The 25,920-nt window shown below is 39.2% G+C and overlaps 1 protein-coding gene across 10 annotated transcripts in view; it reads left to right on the forward strand.

Moving 5' to 3' along the window:
- The window catches only part of RARB (retinoic acid receptor beta), a 329,788-nt gene that overhangs the window by 96,648 nt on the left and 207,220 nt on the right, over window positions 1–25,920 (forward strand). Inside the window, exon 1 of one of the 10 annotated variants that reach the window (XM_021298341.2) lies at window positions 17,322–17,339. The exons of the other annotated variants lie outside the window; for them this stretch is intronic. The gene's annotated coding sequence lies outside the window, so the exon portion shown is untranslated. Of the gene's footprint in view, window positions 1–17,321; window positions 17,340–25,920 lie in introns of those variants that run through there. 10 annotated transcript variants of the gene reach the window in all.

Genomic DNA, 25,920 nt, shown 5'->3' on the forward strand with positions numbered 1-25,920 from the left:
AAATCCATCTCCTTGCTTATTTTTCCACTTGCTGCTTTCTGTTTAAGTTAATTCAGCAGTAATTGGATACACTGTGTCTAATTCTTAATAAATCAACGGAACTTTATAGTGATATTGACAGTGGCTTTGCTAACCCCATTGTTTCTATCAAGAGTTTTATTCTGCTTCAAAACAATTTGCTGTGAACGCCCTTGTTTGTTTGCCACACTGGGCTTTGTTCTGGCTGAAAACTTTGATTTATAACTGTATATAATTGATGGCTGTGGGGTAGGTGGACTATAGCTATTGCTCCTCCTCTTTTAATCTAGCTTTGCGTAGAAATCCATGTAGTGGAGCATTCTCAAGGGAACGGGGCTGGGAAATTTTCCGTATACCCAATGGGAGGCCATTAATCATAGTGAAGAGTCTCTTACTGGCTGCAAGCATGTTTGTGAAAGTCAGGAAAACAAAAGTGGACCACCTCAAAATGACTGATCAAGAGAATAGATGTTAAAGCCAATGTATTCATTGTGATACAGGCAAAAGAAAAAAAAAGGAGCAAAAAAGAGAATAGTTTCTGCATTGCTAATTCAAGCATATTTTTGGGGGTAGATGTGGCACTTTAAAAGATATTTTATACACTAATAAACACAAATAACTGTAGATGTTAGAGATCAGAATCCTAGGAGAATGAAACAAAAGATTTGATGATTGCTGCTGTTGATTTGAAAGAGAAACTTCGAAAGCCACAAATAAGAATTGCCCGAAGTGTTTGCTGAACGTGTGTCAGAACCGAGCCGGTTAAAGAAATGTGCTCAAAAATCTAAACTGTTTAGTGACATTTTGATGAACACTTGTCACAAAAATGTCTTATTCAAAACTATATGTGTATGTGTGTGTGTATATATATATATATATATGTTTTGGGGTTTTTTTTAGGAAAGTTAGCAAGCAGTTTTTTCCTGCAGCTTGTGGTAGTGCAGGCGAGGAAGTACAAGGTTACCTGAGAGCACCTGTGAGCTCTCAGAGGTGGCCCTGACCCTCACGTGCTCACTGTGAACCCCCAAAACACGTGTTTTCAGGACTGGAAGGGTCTCAGTATTTCTGCAGGTCTTGCTGTCGTCTTGTATCCTTCACAAAAATCTCAGATGCAAACCTAATGGGTTCCAGTTGTGACTGGGCAGAAGATATTTTTACAACAAAGCGATTGTGCTGGGATTTGAGCATCCCTAAGTTGGGTGTGAAATGAACTTACAGCAGGTATTTTTATGATTAAAAATTTCTGCTCAGCAGAGAGAAATAAAGTAAGTAAAGAGGTTCGAATGCACTTTTTAAGCACTGACAATCTGGACCTTTTTCTATATATAAGTATCCATAAAGTGCAGGAAGCGAGATATTGTAATAAGACATAACATTAACTTTATTTACTAGAGAAATGGTGTTTGGTTTTGTTTTGTTTTTTTTTTTCTACTTTAGAGACTATGTTTAATGCATTCAAAGGTAATGCTATCGTGTTTTCTCATGAAGCTGTGGTACATGCTTAAATAAGTTATTTTGCCTCAGAAAAACCCATTAACTGAAGTTGCCAACCTAACAACTTCAGCCTATGTACTTTAAAAGGGTTACTAAAATTAAAAAAGAAATTTCATTAATAATGCTTAAATATGAAAATGGAAATAGTGCTTTCCATAAATTATGATCTGCTGTTTTGATAATCCGATAAATTAAGATGGAAGCATTTATCCAGAAATCAGTACAGTAAAAGCTACAATTCATCCTGACAAGGTAGTTACAAAGTTTAAAATGGCATTGCAAGCAGTGACTTAAATCTTAATAAAAAATGCAAGAGAATCAATACTCGTTTGGAAATATTAAGTGTAATTTTTATTAATTTTTACTAAAGTAATGGTAATGAGCAATAAGAGTAGAAGACTAGCTTACAATTGTTACTTTTTATGATCAAGGGAAATAAAACCTTTCCCGTTATTAAAAGAAAAAACCAAACCAAAACAAAAAAAACAAACCAACTTGGTTTGTCTTTTTCACTGTTTATGGAAATGGATTAATTTCAGCTGTATATTTTGCAATTGCCAGTATTTTTGTCCTGTATTTATTCCATATTGTTATACATATTATCATAACTTCATTTTTTTTCATGTGCTAAATTGAAACCCAAATACATGTCTCAAAGATGTATATTCATGCCTGACATAAAGCACATGTTAAGATCTGATTCTTTCAAATTAAGCATATGCTTAAGTTGCTCTCAGCGGAGATGGCTTCTCTGAGCTGCGACTTACATCCGTATGTACTTTGTTAAATGACAGCCTTGTCACACCGAGTGCTGTGTCCTATTTTGATGCTGTTCCACACATGGATGAAGCGCCACCTCTAATCTTAAATCCCTTTTAATTACTGCCCCTTCACTTGTTTTTTGTTTCCTGTCATGATGGAAGTCCAAGCGAAATGAAGTCCAGGCTTAAGTGTTCATCCTGACCATTCATCTTAGCTTTCCTTATTGTTATGTTTATGCAGAGTTTTATTAGACTCATGGGATCAAAATGTATTCCTCTAGTTTTACAAAAAATGAATAGCCTTTGTACGTCCTTCGCATTTAAAGTAAACACAGAGAGTTTTTAAAGTGCTTTTTTTTTTCCAACAACTAAAATATGGTCTTATATTCTAAGTATAAATCATAATTTCATTATCAACAGAGAGAGGTCCAAAGCCATATATATGTATAGTTGAATGATATAAGTGGCATTTGTGTGTAAAATGTATTCCCTTCCCCAAGCAAACACTTCATAACAACATGAGTGAAAAGGTGTATTTAAAAAACGAAGGCTTAAAGCATGTTACTTATAAATTAGATTGAATGCAGTTTTTGTAAAATATGAAGCTCACTGGATATGATCCAAACCAGCTGAACTATGTTAAAAGGCATAATAAACAGTCATAGCTTTGCATGCAGTTATTTAATTGGCAAATAGATTTTTCTATCACTGTCACTGGCAATAGCAGCCATTTGGTACCAGGGCTTGGATTAAATGTTTCATCAGTAGTGCCTATTTAAGGATCTTTATGGAACAACAAGTTAGTCCCCTGGGCAAGCCCGTGTCAACTGCAATAAAGAGATCCACACAAGTGAACGAGATGTGTTTTTGCAGGATTTACAGGGAGACTAGGATTCGCTTTCCTATCTGGTTGCTTTCGAAGGCTGCTTCTCATTTTGTTTAACAACAGTGTCTGCTGGTGGCAAATATTGAATACTGAGCATTGCATATCCAAAGGATTTTTTATAATTTTCTTGTGGAAATGGATTTATAAGCGGTTGTTGTCTTTCTGGAAATAGGTGAGTTTCTGATCAAAGCAAATGTTGCAGGATTTAGGTAGGTTTAATTTTTCAGTAAATAGTCTGCACCTAGATGAAACCTACTGATACTCCAAGTAGCTGCCTTGGTTTTTTCTCTTTCATTCAGAAAAAGAAATCTAACAGCCTCTGAACACCTCCCCCCCTGCTTTAATACAGGGAAAATGTAATATTGCTTGACTTTGTTTAGTCCACTATCTTGCTCCCAGGGTGCTCATAAGATCTGTGCATGTAGTTAATTCTTGCTGCAATGTTTTATAATTGGTGTGTATAATGCATACATTTGTTGTTTTACAGCATGTTGGTTGAATTTAGAAGCATTTTTAAAGTTAATTTTGAATATGTTTCTATGTTTGTCATGGAACCTGAGTCTGTTCTTCTTGGCAGCTAGATTAATTTTTCCCTGGTTGGTTTTAATTTCAAGCTTTTTGTTTAATATTTATCTTCCAGAAATTCTTTCAGAACAAGCAAAAATACATAACATAGCTGAAACCAATTACATCTAGTATTCGTTTTCATGTCTGTGTAAGTGTGCTGGGCATAAATTTAAGTCTCAGCTGTTCATTGGCATCTTTTTGATCTGAGCTGATGATACTGTGTCTAACCCTTTTAGCTAGGTTACCGCTTTCTAAGGTTGAAAAGTGGAGAGCGAATGCCTCTGAGGTTGAATTAAATGAGCCGTTTGCGACAGATGCAGACTCTGGTGAATAAGCATCTTTCAGGCTCGCTTGAAGCAGTCCAAACTTTTGTTCGCTGCCTGTTCCCCAGCACGAAGCAGAACTTGCACTACCATTACTTAAAGCATTGTTTCCGTGATTCTGGTGAGAGTAAGAGTATTCCCAGTATATATCTTCGGCAGTTTCTGTTCTCAAGAAGTTTTATACATACATATATATATATATATATATATACACACACACCAGTTAGATATGTGTATATATATTTGCATGTATTTGTTTTTATAAATGTACATAATTTGTATATTTCAATATATAATCTAAAAAAATAGTATTTTCTTTACTTAAACACACTCTCCTAACAAGTCTCTTTATTGTGTTTTTACCATACATAGGGAAACGAAAATCACAGCTAAAGATACAAAGTCAGGTTCCTACCTGTGCAAGGGCTCTTTTACACCAGCTGGTAGTTCAGAAATGCTTGTAAGGAGTAGTGCAGTATTTTACATCCACCAGAAGATCTTTAGAGCCATGTCAATGTAAAAAGGCATAAGTATAATGTGCACTTGAGAGTTGTAACTGTACAAATTTCTGCATGTAAAATGGGAAAGAGCAGCAAAGGAGAAGGCTCATCGCTCAGCCAGCCCTTCTGACCTCCCCGAGCTCTGCTCCCTCTCACTCTGCTTGGTCCCCATTACTTTCTGCATTGTCCTGAAGATCTGACAGCCAGTGCTAACTCACATCTTGTTTGTTGGTTATATAGTCATGCATTTAGATGATTGATGTAGGGCTGCTCTGGCTTTCATAACTTGCCTCATGTGTGGTTCTTTTCTGGGTTGGTGTAAATAATGGGTGTTTTTATGATGCAAACGGAGTCCAAGAGATATGTCTTTCTGTCCTGCTTAGGTCTGTCCTGTTTGTGGTTGCTTTAAAGAGAGCATTAGGTTTTATCTGAGGACTACAAAAGTGGAATCTTTTCTTGCCTACGGTATTATCAGTATTTAAAAACAATTCAAAAAAGAAACCAGTGGTTTCTGATTTGGACCCAAAGTAAACTCTCTTCTACATTTTACAGTAGCATCAAAACTGAAAGGTCTCTTAACTCTGCTTTATTTACACTGTTCTTAAGGAATCGCATCCCGTATAACTCTGAAAAAACTATTACTCTGTCCTAGCAATCAAGACCTCAAGACTCTGACCTCCCAAAAGACTTAGAGGGAATCATCTAACTAATCAGCTATTGACTGGACAGCAGGTGGAGATCGCTTAGTTTATTGATAAATCATCAAACAAGTGGATGAAAAAAAAAATGCTTGTGGCTAATCTATATGTCTCTGTATACTTAAAAACTTGAATCATCCTCTGCCCTTGTGGTTTTGTGTACCACTTTCAAGGTGGCAAAGATTTTTGTGGCAACAGCCATGTTTTTATAGTCACACCATTTCAGGCTTTGACCATCACTGAAGACTTTACATGCTGTCACATAGGAAATAATACCACATCATCATCATAGTGACTAAATAAATCAGTCATTTCCCATTGTTCCTCACTGAGAGTGCACATCCATAGCTTTCTGTGGTCTCCCCTGGAGGCTGCTTGTGCCTTCCCCCCTGACTCGAGGAGGCAAGAGATGTGCATCAATTTGCATGATAGTTCAGCCTTCTAACCTGGAGTGCGATGGCTGCTAATGTGTTTGTTGGGTAGGTTTTTCTGCTTGCACAGATTAATGACCCGATTCGGAAGCCGTTCTACATGCCGGACTCCTGCTGATTCCTGTTTGTGCAGAGCTGTTAGGGAAGCTAACTTTGAGCATATATCCTGGCGTAATTTATTCAGGGTCCAGTCCTGGCGCCCAGCTGGAGTTCAAATAATAATAAACTGGCCTTCACACAAAATCCTCATTTCTCTCATCTTGAGGTGGAAATTTTTCCTGCCCGCTGAAGGAAGTGCACCCAAGCACTCCAGATATGGGGAAAGGTCTCTGTGGACCTCTGATACTGTTCCAGGCGCTTCTTCAAGCTTCCACAGAGCACATCATTTGGAGACAAGACATAAGTTGTCGAGTCTTGAAACAGAGCATAGCTGCAGTATTTTGAGGGAAAAAAAAGTAGCATTTCCTCCATATATTTGTTGTATCTTTAATTTGCACCTTTAAAGAACTCAGAGTTTTCTTGAAATTCAACAACCGAAGAGCCTGTTCCTCTGATTGTGGCCTCAGTTTTCCATGCAGCTGGTGGTTGGCAAGGTGCTTTATATGCACCCCCAGCTGTCAGGTTTGTATGATGGGTCGATCTGGCTTGAGGAAACAGTGGTCTTGCCTGTAGGTGAACCAAGAGCAGCTGTGCGTAATGTCTCTCTGTCCATATCTATAGGGCTTAACCACATGACTCCATCCTCAGCTGTATATATATATATATGGGTCACTGAGTGGCTTATCACGGAAGCTAACTACGACTTTTACTCTTAGAAATCCTGGATTTCCATCTCCTAGGTATAATAACAATCCTGAAAATCTGTAGAAACCTAAGTTTTCTAAGAATTTGAAGATCCTATTTCTAACCAGGTTGAACTGCAGTATACTTGAACTTAAATCTTTCCTGGCTTCTCGCCAATATGCTTTTGAGGGGAAATTCTTCTTCACAGAAGGCGGCTGTTTGAAGTGCCTCAGAGGTTTGTAATGCTGGAAGTAGCCAAGGTGGGGATGGATTAGTAGGCAGAGTGCAGGTGCGTGTTAAATGCAATTTATCACATGGATACCACCTCCAGGTATGTGGGTGGGTGGATGAGTTGAGAGGTACCTACCTAAAGCTTTAACTTGCTCAGTCAACACTTTAATTCAAAGGATTTTCACAGTTTTCACTGCTTCTAACAGCATTACTGCAGTCGTAGTTTCACACAGATTAGCTGTTCTTGAACAGGTTTTCCATTGTGTTAGGTCTAGGCATGTCTCTCTGCAGAATCACTCAAGCATGGATGCCTTTTCTTTCCATCTGTTTGTTGCAACAAACATACCTATTGTGACCGCTAAGAGGTTATCACTGCCTGGCAGGTAGTATTGCGACTTCTTGTAGGGGATTTCATCTTTTGGTTTCATGCACACATTTATGGAGAAGACTCATGTCATAAAAATCTTTGTGTGTCTCCACCATCTCTTTTTCCAGCAGCACCGGGTAATTAGATTCTGATTGTACGTGCATATTAGTGTGACACTGTAGAGACATCAGTGGATTTAGTTGTGATGAAATCTTTAAGACTGAGTTGTCTCACTTTGTAACTGGCAATTGGCTTTGTACTGTCTCCCAGGATTATCTATTTACATTTTCGTCAGAGACTTCAGAGGCAATATCTTTTCAGATATGAGAAGTAACAGCAATAAACTGCATTAGCAAATCCTCCTACAAGCTTCTTCTATTTCCTTAAACATCATGCTTTATAGTTGCTGATTAATATTCTCTCTTTCATCAAAATAATTCATAAAGAACAGTAATTTTAAAGACTTCGTGCTAAAACTGCACAAATCCGCTCTGCTAGCTATCTTATAGATGCTAATTGACTGCAATATGAGGATAAACAGGGGAGGTATAAATCTGAAAATACTGCAAAAGTCAAGAGAAAAGTGACTGTGATTTTGAAATGGCGCTGTGTCTTTTTTAGTCGTGGATGGGTGAGACCAGATTCATTTTCCTGCCAATTGCAAAGTGTCATTTTCTTCAACCGGTCTGAGATTTTTCTGTAAAGGGTGTGGTTAGAGAGATTTGACATTTTCATTGTTACCTTAAACAATAACAAGAAAAAAAAAAAAATGATGTGGTTTCTTTTTCTGTTACTGTGTAGACTCGGCCTCTGTTTATTTCCAAAGTTCATTTCACCCCTCACAGCTGAGCTGAAAAATCAAATACCAAATCTTATGTGCTTGCATTCCATGTGGAAAAGAAAGTCTGGATTTGGAGTCAGTCCTACCTCTGAATAAATAGAGCCTGCTTTTCAAACAAACCTAGGCTAATTAATAATGCACTCCTGTATTGTGCCAAAGTAAATTTTGCATAAGGGCTATAAAAAAACCACATGAAGCTTGGTAATCTGCAGTGAGTTTTGATTTTGGTTAATGGGAACTTCAAATTTAGAGAATTAGAACTATACTAAAACAGTAAAGCAACTGCATCTGCCTCTGTCTGTGGGAACAGCTGCATTTTGCACAACTTCTGTCTATTTGTTTTTTGCTTTTCCAAGAAAAAAGTGAAGTCCGAATCTTCGATTCCTCTTTTTCTTTCCTCGTGAGCAAAACACTTTTAGTATAAAAAGGAAAAAGTAAAGAAGTGTAACAATCTTTAAGCCATTAACACATGTTCTTTATGATACATAGTTAAAGTGCCTTTGTCCTGATACCAGCACTATTCTTAAACCAGATACAAAGCTGATGCAAGCAAATGGGCCCAAGTCAGGGTTTGAGCATAGTGGGGAGAGTAACTTGTAATGGTCTCAGTTGGGAATTTACCCATCTGCTGGAACTGTGAGCTTTGAGGAGGGTGTTATCGTTGGCTTTGCGCAGTGAGGATTTTGTTTCTGTGGTCTGAGGCGTGCATCACGGTGAGGCTGCACTGGAAAGCAACGTGAGTTCAGACAAATAAGATAATGTGGTGATAACATTGTCGTGGTAGTAAGAAAAACGTGAACTTTGAAGTGCATGTAAACAGTTAAAAATTAATACATTTGCAGTTCGTGAATTTTCGTGGTTGGCCTGAATGTAAGAACACTCATGCATTGTACAAGGGTAACTAATTTCAACACTGGCAGCAACGTCCTCAGTGGAAAAGAGGAATCATTTTGCAACTCTTCTTATATCAGTTTGTCAGGCTTGACCATGTTTTGTATTTATTCAGAAATTATTGCAGCGTAACAAAAGGTGAAATTTTTGCTGTGATGTGTAATCAGTTCATCTGCTGGCTGGTGGATCAAGCTATGCAGAGCAGTGGTGAAGGCATCACTCTCCTCTTAGCTGTTTGCATTGCTTTTACATCCAGCTGCTTTGCTTCGGCTAGTGCCCGGTTCTATTGTGCTCAGCTCAGTAAATCATGGCTAATAAACAGCAATTTGTTAATGTGACGCCATACAAAAATATAACAGTATATATAGGGCTATGGTTTTTACATGCTAATGAGCTTTCAGCTCTGTTCCTTATTGTATAATTCTTCCCCAGTGCCTTTCGGTGATGGAAGTGCTCTGTTCACAGCTTCTGCCATGTGCAATGTCCCCATGGAGACCGTGTGCGGTGTACACCTCCTTTTTTTTTTTAGCTAATAAGATCTTAGATATGCTTATAGTAGCTTCTCTGAGACGTGTTGTAAAAGATACCAGTGAAATGAATATTTTGCTAGATTACCTACTATAAAAAAAATAGTGATAGATTATTTCTATTTTGTGGAAGAAACGGGAGAAGTGAGGGGCCTGTTCATGATATTGTGAGCTTTAACAGCATATATTCAAATATATATACTTTTTTTTTCTTTTTTCTTTTTTTTTTTTTTTGCCTGGTAAGGATGCTGTCTGTCCTATTTACATTCTTTTTCTCCCTGCCTAGAATTGCTTTCTTTTGTAAAAGAAGGCTGCTGTACCTGCATTATTGACTGGTGAGGTATCCAAGTGCTAAGTTCGCAGTTTCTATAAAAGCTGATTGGTTCTGATTATATCCAGTTCAATCTGTTCTGTAACTTGGTCTCCTTTCCTATTTACTGTTGTATGCCTTTATTTATAAATATCTTTTTTTTTTTGGTACTCTTTTTGTATGCCTGGCTCATAAAATAACAGCCAGAAGTACAAGCTTTATGACTATAAAACAAGTCATGCCTACCTTGTAGACTGTGTCATCCGCTGTGATGTTGCATTCTATGTATTATCAATTTTACTGTAAGAGGAAAATTAGAGCATGCATTTTCCACATGAAGAAATCAAATGTAATCTAAATGCAAACCACAGGTTTTATTGCACAGTAATATTTGATAGCACTGCTATTACTAATCCCAGCATGACAAGAAACACAGCATAGTTATGAAGTTCACACCGCTCATTTTTAATGGCCTTTTTTGGTTAGGAAAGTCACAAAGCCAGGACAGATTGTTTGCCAGTCGTAGTCTCAGACTTGCGGAAATGTTAGTGGAATACTGTATATTTTACAAATGATTGTGGGTCTGATGGGAATATGTATCCTTCATAACTTCCTTGAAAACATTATTGAGTAGTAAAAATGAGATAATTAGCCATATCTGGTAAGTACTTACTATCTTTGCTTTGGCTGCTGTAGGGTACTTTATGGGGAATTTTACCTTTTTTGTATTTAGGGTTTTAACATCCGTAATCAAAGAAATAAAAGGCAAATGACTGCATTACAGTAGAGCGCATCCACCTCCCAGGTAGAGAGTGCACTCACTGCTGCTAGTCTCGTAGGATATACAGAACCACTAAGATGGCTGTGAATGGCTTTTTCAGTGCCCAACTAAATGTGTTACATTTGGCTAACAACTCATATCAGCTTCAGTAAAACTGCCAGAACTGACTTTAGAACACGATGATTTAAGAGTATTAGGCAAGTGTAGTATTTGGGGGTATTGGATATTAATTGACACAGACCGTGGGTGCAGTCCATAAAGGCTGAGATGGACTCAGCTGTGATTGAATCAGTTGCAATTAAAAGTGTATTTAGTATGTTTCCCTGTGTCTTCAGTTTCATGCTCAAAGAACACTTGCTAGATGTAGTTGTTCTCATGATGTGTATTCTCCTTATCATGTCTGCGTATGCTCTACATGGTTACAGTTGTTAAAGTAGATCACGGCCTGAGATGTGAAAACAGATGCAAGTAGGACATGCAGTTGCAACTGCAGGGGGAATTTTGAGGCTGTTATTGCCAGAAAATAAATTTGGCAAAAGCCTTGGGCATGATACCCATTTTTAGATGGTAAACAGCACTGAGTATTAATTCTCAACAGTTGTTAGGAGCTCATGTTATCCTGAAGTCAGAACCATTGTCCTATCTGATACTTCTCTGGATCTAAGTGATTAGAGTGAAGGGTGCTACCTACCACATCGTGGATACCACTGTTTCCCTGAGATAAAAATTCCTTACAGACCTCTCTTTTTGAAGCAGGGATCTAAACCAGGTGTCTTGGGCACAGCAGGCCAGGAGAAAGGCAAACAACTACACAGGCAGGCACTTCTTGGGGCTGGTCTCTGGTCCATGGATATGGGGGGTCTACAGCTGTTCCTTAAGTATGCACCCTGTAACCATGAGCGGGAGTGGAAATGGGAAAGGAGTTAATGGGAGAAGTGAGGAACTTGCCATCATCTGAAGTCTTTTATATATCTAGAGAATTGCATTAGTCTGGGTTCTGGGGAAAAATACATGCCCCGTGTTTATGGTAGGCCAGACTGTGTGATGATAGTGGCTTTTTGCTTTACTATATATAGGAAATTTGTTTAGCTATCCTGAGTTTATAGTGCCTTTCTATCTAGTTAGGGTTTTCTTGCCTTTTCATTTAATCTGTTGCTGTCTGGGCATCCAGTCCTGTTCCTGTCGAGGGCATATTAGCAAGATACCTGGAAGGAACTGGCTTGCTTAAATGATATACACTGTAACTTCAGATAAAATAAATCAAGTTCAGAAGTAATATCACTGGTACTTATGTACATGCTACTTTGATCATATCTGTTTGGTTCAGTGTTATTTACTATTGGTGATAATGGTTTGTCTGCTTTATCTCCTCTGCTCTGTCAGTAGTTTTGCCTCTGTCCGTATTCAGTTGTCTAAATTAATAATGCTTTTAGTTCATTGATGTTATTTTCCAGCTGGCTGAACTTGAGCTGGCTAACTCTTCCTTTGTGCAGTTTTCCTAAATCTTCCTTGCAAATACTTATCCCTTTCTTCATCTGAGAGGAAGCTAAGAATTTTGAATTACCTCTGACAACAGTGTCCAGTTAAAGGACAGAGAGGTTTTCGAGAGAGTTCAGTTCTATGTATTCCACTAAAACCCTCTTTCCTAAGGAGATCTTTATTTCAAGTAGGCTGTGATTGTGTCTTGCTCTTCTGGACACAGTTATAGCCAACCTTTCGGTTGTACTAAAAGCTAAAGTGATGGACCACACCGGGTTTTTGTTTTGGTTAGTTTTGTAGTAGTACCTTTCCGTATTAAAGCAGAGAAAACTAACACCTTGTGTGTGTGTGTTTGTGCATGTGTGCGCGCCCATGTGGCCTTTGTGCTGGGTGTAGGTTAAACCAAGGATTTTAGGTCTTCCCAACATGGTATCATTCTGCTGCTAGAAACCTGAAAATATCTAAAATAGTGTGTATGAGGCTGCTGAAAATGTCACTGTGGACTTTACCAGGTAGGAAACCCCCCTCCAGTGACCCTCCCAGTCACCTTTCAGTCACAGCATCCTCCTGAATTTGCCAGTTCCCCTAAATGTAGGTTCAGTGTGGGAGTCCAGCTGACCTTGCAGCTTGCACACTTATGCGCTTCTTTTTGTTGACACCTTCTGAAATATATTCCCCTCACGGTGTCCTTCTGCTGGTAGGTGGCTGTGGGAACAAGCCCCTAGTTCCCAAAAAAGCAATGGACCATGTACCAGTTGTGCGATTTTTTATATGCTTTATTTTATCCATAGTTAGAGTGAATGTTGTGCAAGTACCTCAAAACGTACTTTCAGAGCCTGTTTCTCTTTGACTTGTTTTAACTGTGTTCTCAGCTCTGTCATCCGCAAAGACAGGTTTTGGCTTATTTTTTCTTTTTCCTTTATTAATTTTCTTTTTTTTTCTTTTCCCCTTTTCCTTTTTCCATTTTTCCCTTTTTCTTTTTCATTTTTATTTTCCTTTTTTTTCCCTTTTCCCTTTTTCCCTTTTCCCTTTTTATCTTTTTTCTTTTTCCCTTTTTTCTTTCTCCTTTTCTCTTTTTTCCTATTTATTTTTTATCCTTTTTTCTTTTTCTTTTTTATTATTTTTATTTTTTTTCCTTCTTTTCTGTTTTACTTCTTCTTTACAGTTCTCTATATCCTGCATCTCCTCAGTTAAGAAGAGTGAATGAATGTGGCAGTACGTAATGTAATATAAATTTTTATTTCCTTCCATGATTAACATTTTGAAGATAAGTTCAGCAGGCAGTGATTATAATCAACTGAGGATGTCCAGAATACAAGAGTAAGCAATGCTTGATTATAGCCGTTTACAGTTTTACAGTTAAAGATATGAAAAAACACAAATAGTCCCTTTGGGAAATGAAATATAATGGAAGTGTGGTTATTAAAAACTAGATATAATGTACAGTAGTTATTACCTATTACTGTAAATCACCATGAGATGCAGGAAGCATATCAGATAGATAAAACAGCCTTTTTGGAATATGTTGCCTTATTTTTCAGTGGATTTTTTTTTCTTCTTAGGCATTGAATTGATTTGGGGTGTGGAATTCATTTGGGAGCATGTACATTGCCCTTTTCTGAATGGCTATTGAAATGAAGTTGTTATCTGTACTAAGCTATAGGTCATGTTTTCCCATACCCCCAGGAAAACTGCTCAAAGGGGCAATCGCATACACCAAGTACTAATAGATATTAGTTACTTATAGTTAATGATGTTGCCAGCCTTGAGTATTTCACTTATCTTGAAATGGAAGTGCATGTTGATCTTCATTTCACAAATGGAAAAATTGAGTCAGATGGAGTTCAAATGACTTTCCTGAAGTCACTAGCAAATCACTGTCAGATCTGAAGATACAATCCAGCAGCCCTCTCCCCCATGACCTATGTGATTCTGTACAACTCTGAAGTGCCAAAGTCATTTTGGTTTATTAGTGCCTTTATGCTAATTTCACAAAGATGCGAGCAACTTTACAGCTTTTGAGGTCACTTCTCTGGCATCTGCCAGTGCCCTGTCCATCACTGAACAACTGGATTGTGTTACTACCACGTGGATCAATCAGGGGTCTTGCAGTTCTGATATCCTTTCTGTTATTATGGGTGGAAGTGGAGGTAGGTATGTATAAGTGTAGGTGGTTATGTCACATCTGTACTATCATTGTTTTCCTTTTTCCTAAGGATTTCCTGAAATAATTCTTATAGATAACAACTTTAAATATATCATATGGATTAGAGAAAGTGAGGTTGGCCTAAGGAGGGTGTCCAGCTTCAGCCAGTGACTTTGCATAGATTCCAAGAATGCAGTGATGTTAACCGACTCAGCTGTTATGTCAAGACTTTTCTTTGATCTGCTAAATTAATATGGATTAATTAGATTAATTAAACAGAAGATAACTGGAGATGAAGAAAGAGGTAAAGAGGAAAATTGTTGGGAGTTGCAGCCCTGTGTTGGGTTAACCTTGGCTGACAGCTGAATGCCCAACCAGCTGCTCACTCACTCCACTCACCCATGAGATAGAGAGAAAACAGAAGGAAGGTGAGAAGATAAGTGGGTTGAGATAATGACGTTTTAATTGGGAAAGCAAAAGCTGTACACACAAGCAAAGCAAAAAGAGGAATTCATTCACTGCTCCCCAGCAGCAGGCAGATATCCAGCTGCTTCCTGGGAAGCGAGGCCTCAGTACCTGCGGAGAATGCTTGGGACGACAAACACCATAACCATAAACGTTTCCCTTTTCTCCTCTGTTCCCTGAGCAATAATTGCTTAGCATGACATCGCATGGTCTGGAATATTCCTTTGGTCAGTGCAGGTCACTTGTGTCACCTCCCAGTGTCACGCCCACTCCCAGTCCATTCACCGGGGTGGTCAGGGACACAAGAGGTGGTCTTGCTGCTGCGCAAGCCCTGCTCAGCAAGAGCAAGAACATTGGTCCGTTATCAACTCCGTTTCAGCCATGGATGCAAAGCACAGAACTGTGTGGGCTGTTGTGAAGAAAATTCACACCATCCCAGCCAGACCCAGTACAGCAACTAAATGTGGGTCTGCACCTCTGGAGGGTTGAAAAAGTGTTTTACTTTCTTATTGAAAAAAAACAACACCAAAACCAACTAACCAAGCAAAATATCAAACCCCCAAAAAACTCCTTTTCTGCAGAGCAAAGAACAGCACGCTAACAATAGACATTCATAACACTAAAATGAAGCAAACAACATTGGGTGAATTGGACATTAACAAATTGTCCACAATGAATAGAATACAGTCTGGACATCTCTGGGAGCTGGGTGAAAAAGTGACATCATCAGAGCCTTTCTGAAATGTCATATGCTGTAATAGCAAAAGAACCATGGGCGGCTGGAGAGAAATTTGGATTACAGAATACAGGGTTTTGTGTCAAATGAGGATGTATTCGTTGCTAAGAATAAAAGCAAAGGTGAAATTGGTAGAGACATTTTAATTAGCTTATGTGCCAGTAGGGTTTTTGTTTGTATTTAATGAATATCTTGATCCGTGACATGTTTATAGAAAGGCCTGTGTTTGGGCAGCTAGCAAGAGAAGGCAGTGGAAAAACTCTATTACTTATTTCCAGGCACTTACTTAATTAAAATACAAAACAGGCAATATGGTCTCTGGATTTATTTTTCCCATGTAGTTTATAAGCAATAAGCTGAAATTGCAGAACAAAAAAGTACACTTCCACCTTCTTATCTTGACCTTTGAGCTGCATCTTCTCTGAGATGAACGTAATCCAGACCCAACTTCAAGATGTTGAGAGTTTTGTGTCTGCCTAACTCCTGCTGGGAATACCTCCCTCAGGTAGCCCTTAAATCATACTGAGAACAGTGAGCCTTGAAGTTCATTAGTTTGCCAGTGTTTCTTTTCAAATCCCATTGAGGTGAGATGCAGCTTTGGGTTCTCCTTGTGTGGTCATCTCCTTCCCCTCTAACACCTAAAAAAACTAGAGTTGTTTGCTGGTCTTCCTGAAATGTTCTTCTATGGACAAGTCATGGTTTGCCACCCTCCTACTTCTGGCTCTGTGAGTCAGTTTTTCCAGCTGATTGACCCCATGAGCCGTGGTGGTCTCACCATGGCCAGCTCTCTCATTCTTAGAATCACAGAGTCACAGAATCATAATTCTTGCCTGTGCCATGGTGCTTAGCAAGCCGTGCTTCCAGCCACCAGCTGCCAACCCTATGTGTGCCTCTAAGGGTTGGCATGTTCTGGCTACAAGGGTAAGAAAGGAACTGCATCAACAATGGTGTGGTCTGTAGGTGAGATTTCTTTCCCCTGAAACTTGGAAGCGGTTAGATGCAAGTAGAATGTAGCCTTTTGGTGAGAACTGGTCTGTAGGTGTGGAAAACTTACAGTTGTGTATTGTATATACAATTTTTTTAATTTCAGTTTTTATTAGAATTCCTTTCCAGAGCTTTTAGAAGCTGCAGTTGCAGGTGTTACTTCGCTTGGTGTTTACAGCCCTGGCTCACACCAGCTTCATATCAGCTGCTGGGTACCAAAATGGGGCTTGAGATTGATGGACACATTTGCCTCATGGATCAGCAGTCACCATCCCTTCGACAGTGATAGCTGACATGTGACAGGTTGAAATGTTAATTGTGTAATTAATAGGTTCAAATAGAGTTTTATTGGTTAGTAAGTTTAAAATAAATATTAAAATGACAATTAGATTTTAAAATACGTTTGTCTTTTTTTTACCCATAACCATGTTTGTCATAGTTAAATGTAAGATATTTTCATCCTGTAAGCAAATCAGAATACATATAAGCTTTCATGAGTTCGTTGTGACCTGTATTTATAATAGGAGAAAGCCAGGCTTCTTTTAAAGTCTCACTAGAAACTGTTCTGGTCTGAAATCTGCTGAAATGGATTTGTATGAAATCCAGTTCTCATGTGTGTAATTAATTAAAACACAGTGTAACTACAACCATTCTGTTAAGAAACACATACGACACTTGTGAGGAAATAACTGTGATGGAAGCTGAGGCTAAGATGATACATCTTTTGTGTCTGAGGAAGTAAACTCTCTCTTGCAAAACAGCATTTGTTTTGAGGACGTATATCTGTGCATTCAGATACATCTTGGAAGTTTGGGTGCTACAACATGATTAGTGCAGCCAGGTGGAGCAGGTTAGCAGGGCTGCTCACACAGGTGTGCCTGCTGATGCTTTGGAGGACTCACCTGCCAGATGGGTAGAACCTGGCACACGTTTAGTAGGCAAGCACTGTGATGAGGCAGGAGATGTTTCATTCTGCCCTTGTAGGTTGCAGAAGGTGTTTTCATGTAACCTGAAGGGGCTTTCTCCAGTTACCTGTGAAATAATTTGGAGTTACATATCTGCTGAGCCTTATGTAGGACAGATTTTTTGGGCTTGCCTGCTGTGGGACCTACAGCTTCAGGTGGGTTTTCAGAGGTCAACCCCTCATCTCTGTGGCAGGGGGGCTCTGCCTGTCACACCACAGCAGACTGTAATTTACTGTAGGCGTACGGCAGCAGTAGATGACTGTGTGGTTCCTACTGTGGAGCAGGGAGGTGGCAGTGACAGATTTGCTCCTCAGCATAGTTTCTCTAGCTGGTTGGGTTCTTCAGGGAAGGGAAGATGCAATGTATTGTGAACTCTCCTGCTTGTAGGGAGCCTACTGCTTGAAAGCTACAGCTGGATGGGGGGAGGTTCACCATTTTTCCAGGAATGAGCCCTTCTAACCCATGGGCCATGCTGGTTTGGATGGTCAGGAGGCCAGGCATGAATGTGGGTGCTCTCCACTAATGTTAGCTGCTATTTAAAGTTGGGGTCACACCGTGGTCTGCACCCCTGGGTCAGGCCCAACCCACACTTCCAGTATTACCTGTAGACTCCCCGAACCTCTACATCAAATGCTGCCAACAAAAATCTTGAAACCACTGAAATTACAAGCAAAAACGTTTGCTGAATGTAGTGTCTTTTATTTAGTTGCTGGTGTTGGTTGCTGCTGTACTTCTGTGATTGCCTTTTCATTTTCATATCCATACAATAATGGTTGCAAAAAAGATTGCTATAAATAGAGGAGATCATGTTAAGCAGTCACAGAAGGGTGAATATCCTGCAGAGCTGTGAGTTGAAAGTAAGTGTGCCACTTTCAGTAGCTGCTCCTGAACTGTTGCCATGATCAGAGGAACACATCACTGTCTCTCTGCAGCTTTTAAAGCGTGTTTTTGTTTCCGTAATGTGTTTTGGTTTCCATTAATGGGCTTTTGTGTTCTCCCTGCTAATTAAATGTACGTAATTCTCAGTGCTTTTGATTGTAAAATGAAGCTCGTAGTGACGAATATGGTGGTTTTACTGTTTGCTTCTGAAAAGATCAAAATACCATTCAGAAAACAGTTTGTGGGTTGTTTTTGGGGGGTTTTTTGGTCTGCGTTATGTGGGTTTTTTTGGTATTGTACTCTCTGTGCTATATTTTCCTTCTTTTTAGGAAATTTATAGAAAACTTTGTTTTATTGTTTCTTAGAAGCATAAAGACCTTACGTTTGTTCATTCGGTAACATTTGACTTTCAGCGTAGTCACTGGAAGGATGAAGTGGTTAAAGTTTAATGAAGAGGTCCTTTATTTAAAATGTTAATTAGCTTTTGGAACCAAATAGGCTTTAACCAAAACAAAAATATTTTCAGGAGTTTCAGGTGAGCTTACCGCTCCCCCAAACCCTTGTCTTCCTCCCCTTGGACTTTCCTGGTCACCTTTCATCATCTCCTGCTGCTCTCGTCCTCAGAACCTTCCTGTGTGTGCAATGCCCCAGTGCTCAGTAGAAACCACAGGGTAAGAAGAAAAAAAAAGGCCATCCCCTTTTTTTCCCAGATAAATACAGAAAGTCTGAGGTGTGCGCTAAAATGGAGACACACTTTTCTACATACTGGTGTGCTAGGGTTTTGGGTTTTGTTTTTTTTCTCCATGAAGAAAGGAGGTCTATAAGAAGACCTAACAATACCCTTACTGTTCTGTCAGAAATGGCCTGGCTACATCTTGTTTTATTTGGCGCTTGCTGAATGGCAGTTTCATTTACGTTTTGGGTGTTTGGCAGATATTTTATCTTTGTCAAACTTCACTTTTAACATTTGTTTAGATTACTTGTCACAACACTTGCCCTTTTTTTTTAGACTCTTAAGATTTCAGTCAGCTTGACCTTGCTTAAAACTGGTTCTTACTTCTTGTCCCTTTTTGAACCATTCCAGTGAAGTTGGTGGATTTATAGTTTCTTTTTTGCACTTTCCCTTTGCTGATAGGACAACTCTATTATTTTGAGCCTCTGACTCCATTGATGATGGGGTGCCTCCTAAATCCTGTGAATAATAAAGAAAAAGGTTATAGTGACATTTGTAAAAACTTGAATGCATTCATTTTTCTCCATCTCACCTGGTGTCTAAGACAAGACTGTGCTGCCGCTATTGAAAAGCTGTGTTGAGATCAGGAACATCCTTCCCCACCATTCTGTCTGATAGATTATGATATTTGCTTTTTTGTACCTGTGAGGAGATCCTGCAGATGTTCAGCAGTGCTTCTCTGAGCCATCAGTCCCTGAAAGCACCAGGACCCCTACGCTAAGGTTTCCTTGTGCCGGGTTTTCCAGATGTTGTCAGCCCTGTGGTATCTCTTTGGTATTTTTGAAGGGCAGATCGTATGTGACGATGAGCTGATCCTTGGGTGCAGAACTGGTTCCACTTCTTGTCTGTCCATGCGACATAATCTTTGCATTGGATTTTTTTGGAAGGACCTGCGCTAAGAGATGAGGTGGGATACTGCTGAGGCTTCCCAGCTCTGTCAGCAGCTGTTTCTGTTCATTTAATTCCTCCTTCAGCCTGAATCTCAAGAGTCAGGTCATTGCTTACCATTTCTGCTATGCCTTTTGACTCTAGATAGATGGAACTAAATAGGAGAATATAATTTTATATGAGATTAGGGAAACTTGAAGTATAATATTCACATGGCATTGTTTAAAAATTAAAATTAAAAAAAAAAAATCCCATGTGGCCATTCCTTGGTCAGGTGTTCTGTCACAGCTGATTTCAAGAGCATGATTTGGTTATGCTAGTCTTATTTGCAGCAATAATGTTTGGAGGATCGCCTCATCGAAATCTATTTGAACTGATACTCTTTTTTGAATTTTTTTTAAATCTGGAAGTTACATTTCTGAGCTGCAGATGCTTTGGTTTGGCAAAAGGCCGTTTACCAAAAGTAATGTGATTGCTGAAATAATTTAGTCTAATACTTGCCCATGCTCTATTCCTTTCCATGCTTGAGCTGATTTGCAAATGAAGACATATGGACATGGGTAGTGTGGATAAATGAACAAAAATTGCAAATGTTCGGCCTTCTCCAAAAATCCTGGAGGCAGCCTGCGGACTTCAGCCAACATGGATAAATGGCAAGTGACCCTAAAGCCAAGCAGAGGTCAAATGATGGGGCAGACGGGCCAAGAGCTGCTGCTGTCCCTGCTTGTCTGGAGCTTCCCCCCTGGCCACTCACTGCAGAACAGTTGAGAGGATGATAAGCAGGCTGGTGATGGCTTGGTGTTTACAGAGCCAAAATGTTTACATGTAGATGCAAATACAGTTTTTGGAGCAGCCTGGATCTGTGTTATTCCCCTTCTGCCTTCATTTGGAAACCAGTGCTGTGTTTTTCTGAGGAGCGAATGGAGTCCTCTCAGTAGTGCTTATCTGCCAGCTGCTATTATTAATGGATGTAATTGTTTCTTTACTAATATTTACCCAAGGTTTTAACATGGAAGTGGCTATACAGATAATGCTAGTGCAATCTTAGAAGAAAGTCAATGCCTTAATTAGAGAAATGACTTGCTACTCTTTGAGTAGTTATTCAGAATTGATTTTTTTTTTTTTCCCTGCCCTGAAAAGTGTTTGCCCTGAAATTTGAGGCAGTTGTTAACTAGACAGGTGACATTCAAAGAAGTGTATACTAGCAATTAAGATGGACAAGTAAATTTGACAAAGAAATTAATATTTGGCCTGAAGGAAACATGAAACATTTGGGGCAGAGGAGGGAATTTGGAGGTGTTTCCACCTTCTCCAGGTCTCTTTTTAGAAAGTCACTGCAGTACACAGAGCAGCAAGGACTCTTGGAAAAGGTGAGTTACTTTCCTTTTACTATGCTACGCTAGGTCTCATAACTCCATGAGATCATCCAGGGAAAATGATAGAGTTATTTAAAAGTGTAGCAGAATATTGTTTTAAGCAGCACACTGGTGATGTTGAAACTCAGTGCCTCTCAGTTCTGCTAGGGCAAACAATTTTGAGGATTAAAAACATATGGGATACAGATATAGAAGATATCCATAACACTTGGGGTATTATTTAGCATTATTTGTATTATTCAGGCTAGTGAAAACAAATAAAAAGGCTAAGAGAAAAATCTCCTGTTACAGAGCATAAGCCATCCAGTAGATGGTGGGAATTGGAATGAAATTTTATGGGAAAGTTTTTCTGTAATTGCTCTCCTAGAGATTTTTTCATCCTTTTCCTGAATCATCTGATGCTGGCTCCTGTTAAATGAAAGGTTACTGAACTAAACGGACTATTAATCTGACCCAGTACAGCAATTCCTATATTCCTATGTTTACAAGCAGGCTTTGTCTACTGAGGGTTGTCTCTCTGGAATAAACCCTCCATTGGAGTCCAGGGAAAGGAAATTGTCCAGAAGCTTTTACACTGTTGCTATGTAATTTTGTATGATGTTTTGAAAAAAATGTTGTTTTTTTTTTTTTTAATTTCTCCCCTCTTATTTATATGTATGCTTTAAATTATAAAATTTAGCTTCCTGTTTGATGGATTTGCTATTCACTATTATTCAGGACCATTTGAGTAACATAATTACTCAGAATTATGTGCTTCTACATATTGAGGGACAAAATAGTCTTGGTTGGCTGGTACATGGCTGAATGATGTGTTCTGTTCAGAAGGTGCAAACTGAGTGCCATCGTCACCACTTGCCAGACCTGCTAACGTTTCTGTTTCCTCATTAAAAGTGGAGAATTTCTTAAAGGAGAATATATTATTTTTGTGGTTGTTATTCATTGGCAATGTTCTATTGAACCTGACTTTCTACCCTCACTCATTTTTAAGAGAGGGTTTTCTATTTTGCTTGACCTGGAGAGGTTCAGTGAGCAACCTACCTTTGAAATGAGGTATGTGAAGCAGAGGTGTAATGTCAAGGAATTGGTGTGCCTTGGGTTTGTTGTGTAAATTTTAAATTGAATTTCCTTTTTTTTCAAAGGCTTCGGAGTAGGTGTGACAGTCAAGCTATTAAATTCTGATCTTTTTGGCACATCAGACAATAATGCTTCATTTAGATGACTTTCAGTTCTCTTTACTGCTTTAGAAAGTACATTAGAGACATGGGATACAAGTGTGCTTTGTTTCACCCAGAAAAATGTGAACTTCATATAGGGAGAATGTGTTTCATTTCCTTACCATGTGTCAACAACTGGATCCTAAACCTGTGTTTATCAGATACAGCGCTGGTTTTGGAGGATTATCACTAAATCAAATGCTAGACTAGAATTTAAGCTCTCACTATAGCATTTCTCTAATTTTCCTACTATCCTACTTTTAGGCCATTTGGTCTTTTCTTAGATCTGACACTCAGAGGATACATTTTTGCATTTCTCTTTGTACAACAGAATAAATGCTTCTTTCTGTTTCAAAACCTGTATAATCTCATAATTAAATACAATAAACATTATTCTTTTCTTTATTAAATCCCATCATTACTGTTCAAAAACATACAGGAAATAATTGTCTTAGCTCGTGTGATAAAACCATATTATAGGTCTATTAGCGTGGTTATAAAATGTGGTAAAAAGGAGGAGATTCAATAGTTTAACGTGTGGATTCTCATTACTAGTTTTGGAGTGTGTATATATATGTGTGTATATATATATATATGTATTTTTTATATATAATGTATGTTAAAAAATTAAAGCACACATGTTTGGCAAAACCAGGATCAGAGTGGCTACGTGAATATGAGACATAGTCCATGTCATAAATACAGCTATTCATAGAGAGAAATGATCTAGAGGATGCTTTTTCTCCATCTTCAGTATCTCTTCCACCTCTTGCTATTTCAGAGCTCTGCATCACTTTTCTTGGAAAATTCTTTCATGTGTTATTCAGTCAACTATGTTGCATCCTTGAATTTCTTAGTATTCCACACAATTTAGTCACTTGTCATTTAAAAAAAAATTATTTCAAGTAGGCTGGGATGTTTTTACAATCCATCGTCATTGTGAACCTGATGGCACACACAGGCTTTGTATTTGTGGACGGGGGATCTTCACATCTGTCATCAAATTAAGCAACAGTGACTGTACCCAACATGTTTGCTTTTCTTCCCAGTTTGACTGCCTTCCCCTCTCCCTCAGGCCTGGATGTGCAATGCAGAGTGACCATGGTTCTCCCCAGCTCACAGTCCTTGCAGTGATGGATTCCACACTGGGAACTGGAAGACTTTGTTTTAGGATCCATATACGCAGAAAATCTTCAAGAACAAGGGCTTGTATGAAGGAAGTGACAGCCTCTACAGAATTCACTTATTTTGAGATATTATATCCATTAGTTGGCATCTTTATTGCATTCTCTTGCTTATGCGTCATTTTGAGGACACTTAAATTGCTTTTTTCTGCTTACTTCTGATTTGCTTTAGCATATGGTACTCTGTGAAACCCTGTATAATGGACAACTGTCTGAGACCCGATTGGCACAGGCAGGGCTGTCTGGGAAGAGGATGCAGTCAGAGCAATACTGAGAGATGTGCTTGAACCAAAGTGTACCTTTCAGCTGTCTCTGGACTATTCTGCTTATTGATTTATTTTTTCTTTGCCTTATTATAATCACAGAAGTCATGAGTGGATTTTCAGTGGTTCTGTCTTACTAGCTAAGAGTCTCTTTATTTTTTTTTTTCTTAGAAATTAATTCAGTTGCTCACTCAATGTGCACATCTGTTGAAGGAACTTCAGGTGCTGTTAGAAAAGCACTCTCTGTTGTGACATGTCTGCTTTGACATTCCCAATTCAAAGATATGCTCTACTTGGCTGCGGGTATTTGCATGGTTAAATCATATTGTCTCATCAGCCTTGGGCACCCAGCTGGGCTTCCCAGCTTTGAGCTTCTCTTCTGTGTCCTTTGCACTGGGCTGCTGGATCCTGACTTGTGAAGTGCTGCTGTCCCGAAAATCATGCAGGAACAGCATTAATAAGGTCATTCTGCTGCAGTGGAGAAGGGTGGTTATCAGGCACGTTACAAGGTGGTATGGAAAGTGTACCTGTGCTGCTGTCTGGCTCTGGGTGTGTTATTATCCTACGATAAAAGCAGAGTATCTGGCAGAGTGACTTGGACTGCACTGCACGGTGAGCACAAAGGAAAGATAAGCCGCTGGGGTAGAGATGGTGGTATTGGTACCAGGAGATTGGTCTGCTCTGGCTTTTACTCAGCTGCATCCCAGGCTTAACTCCTGGCATGTGGGGGAAAGTGCTGCTGGGAGCTCTGGGACCTTTGCTTCTCTTACTGGTTTACATTTGTTAGTGTGCATGGGTTGGAGGTTGCAGAATTCAGCACCCTGTTCCCAAGGCTGAACATCCTTGCTGTTGTTCTGCTTGTGGTGGTTCAGAATTTGGTTGGGGGCTTGTTGGAGAAAGCACTGCTTGACTTCACCCTGCCTTTCTGCAGGAACAGTGTTCTTGGTGACTGGTAGTCAGCCAGGTGTAGCAGTTCCTATGGGATTCCAGATGCTGTTGAGACAATTAACTCATATCTCATGGCATAATTATGAAAATGCTCACTGTTACTTTCTTGAATGCTTTCAAAAATATTTTTAATACATTGCTTAGCCAAGTGAAGCTGAAAGGTGAGTGGTCCTGATGCATTCAGAGGCTGAATGCTGCCTTACTGAGGTCAAACTGGTTATGGCTAAAATGCTTAAACGTAACAGAAGTTTTGAGCGGATCTAAATGCCATATGGTGGCATATTACCTGTCTCTATCCCTAAGCACCTGCATGCAACTTCTTCCTGTGTAGTAAATGTGAAGTAATTCAGGCTTGTTTTCCTGCCTGCAGAAGTGGGAAAGTTGTCTTGGGTTTACCAGCAGAAAGATGCTTTCAGAAATGGGCTTGTTGGGAATGATGGCTGTGATCAATTCACACACTTGCTTATTCTGCAAGAATACTTTTGTATTGTGTCAGGCGTCCTGCTTTGCAGGCTGACACATATGACACGGGTCTCCTTGAATTTTGTTGGTGCTTAGGCTTCTGTTAGGTTGCTTTTTGGAAGTGAAATGTAAGGTCATAGTTCGCTTTGGTCTTCTTGATAATGTAATCCATCTGTCTGGCACCTCTTGCAGAGTAATTCCAGGACACAGACCTTCTGAACGTGTTAGGATGTGGAAAAGATGTGCTGGGTTTGTGGCTACTGTGATTGATTATTGCACCTCTGTCCTTATGACCTGACTGATAAGGTTTTGCAACATTTTCAGATGATTCAGAGGACAACTCTGAAGGTGCTTACATGTGCAGTGTTATGTCAGCGTATTATTAGCATTTTGCAATTGCTTTATTGGCTCCCTGTTAAGCAAAATATTGACAATAAAAATGCTGCTTTTATTCTGCAATCCACTCTGTGGGTTTGTCCCCTCCTATTTAATGGTTGTGCCTGTTCCTGATTTTGCTACCCTATTGTTCCTGTGACAGGGAGCTACAGAGAACAGAGGTTTTAAAATAAATGTTCATAATCTCCACCAGCCCTCTGGCATATTCTGCTGACCCTAGGGGAGTCTTACTGGGAATATATTGGAACTTGTGATATGTAATAAGTGAAGGTTCAGGAGCCTGGAGTAGACAGCAGAAATGTCGTCTTCTGGGTAAAGCAGGACTGAAGACTCTAATAACTCAGAGGAATTACAGAACCTTTCAGCAGACATAGTATTAGACTTGCCATATGT

This window comes from Columba livia, chromosome 2 (assembly GCF_036013475.1).
Source record: "Columba livia isolate bColLiv1 breed racing homer chromosome 2, bColLiv1.pat.W.v2, whole genome shotgun sequence".
Taxonomy (NCBI): domain Eukaryota; kingdom Metazoa; phylum Chordata; class Aves; order Columbiformes; family Columbidae; genus Columba; species Columba livia.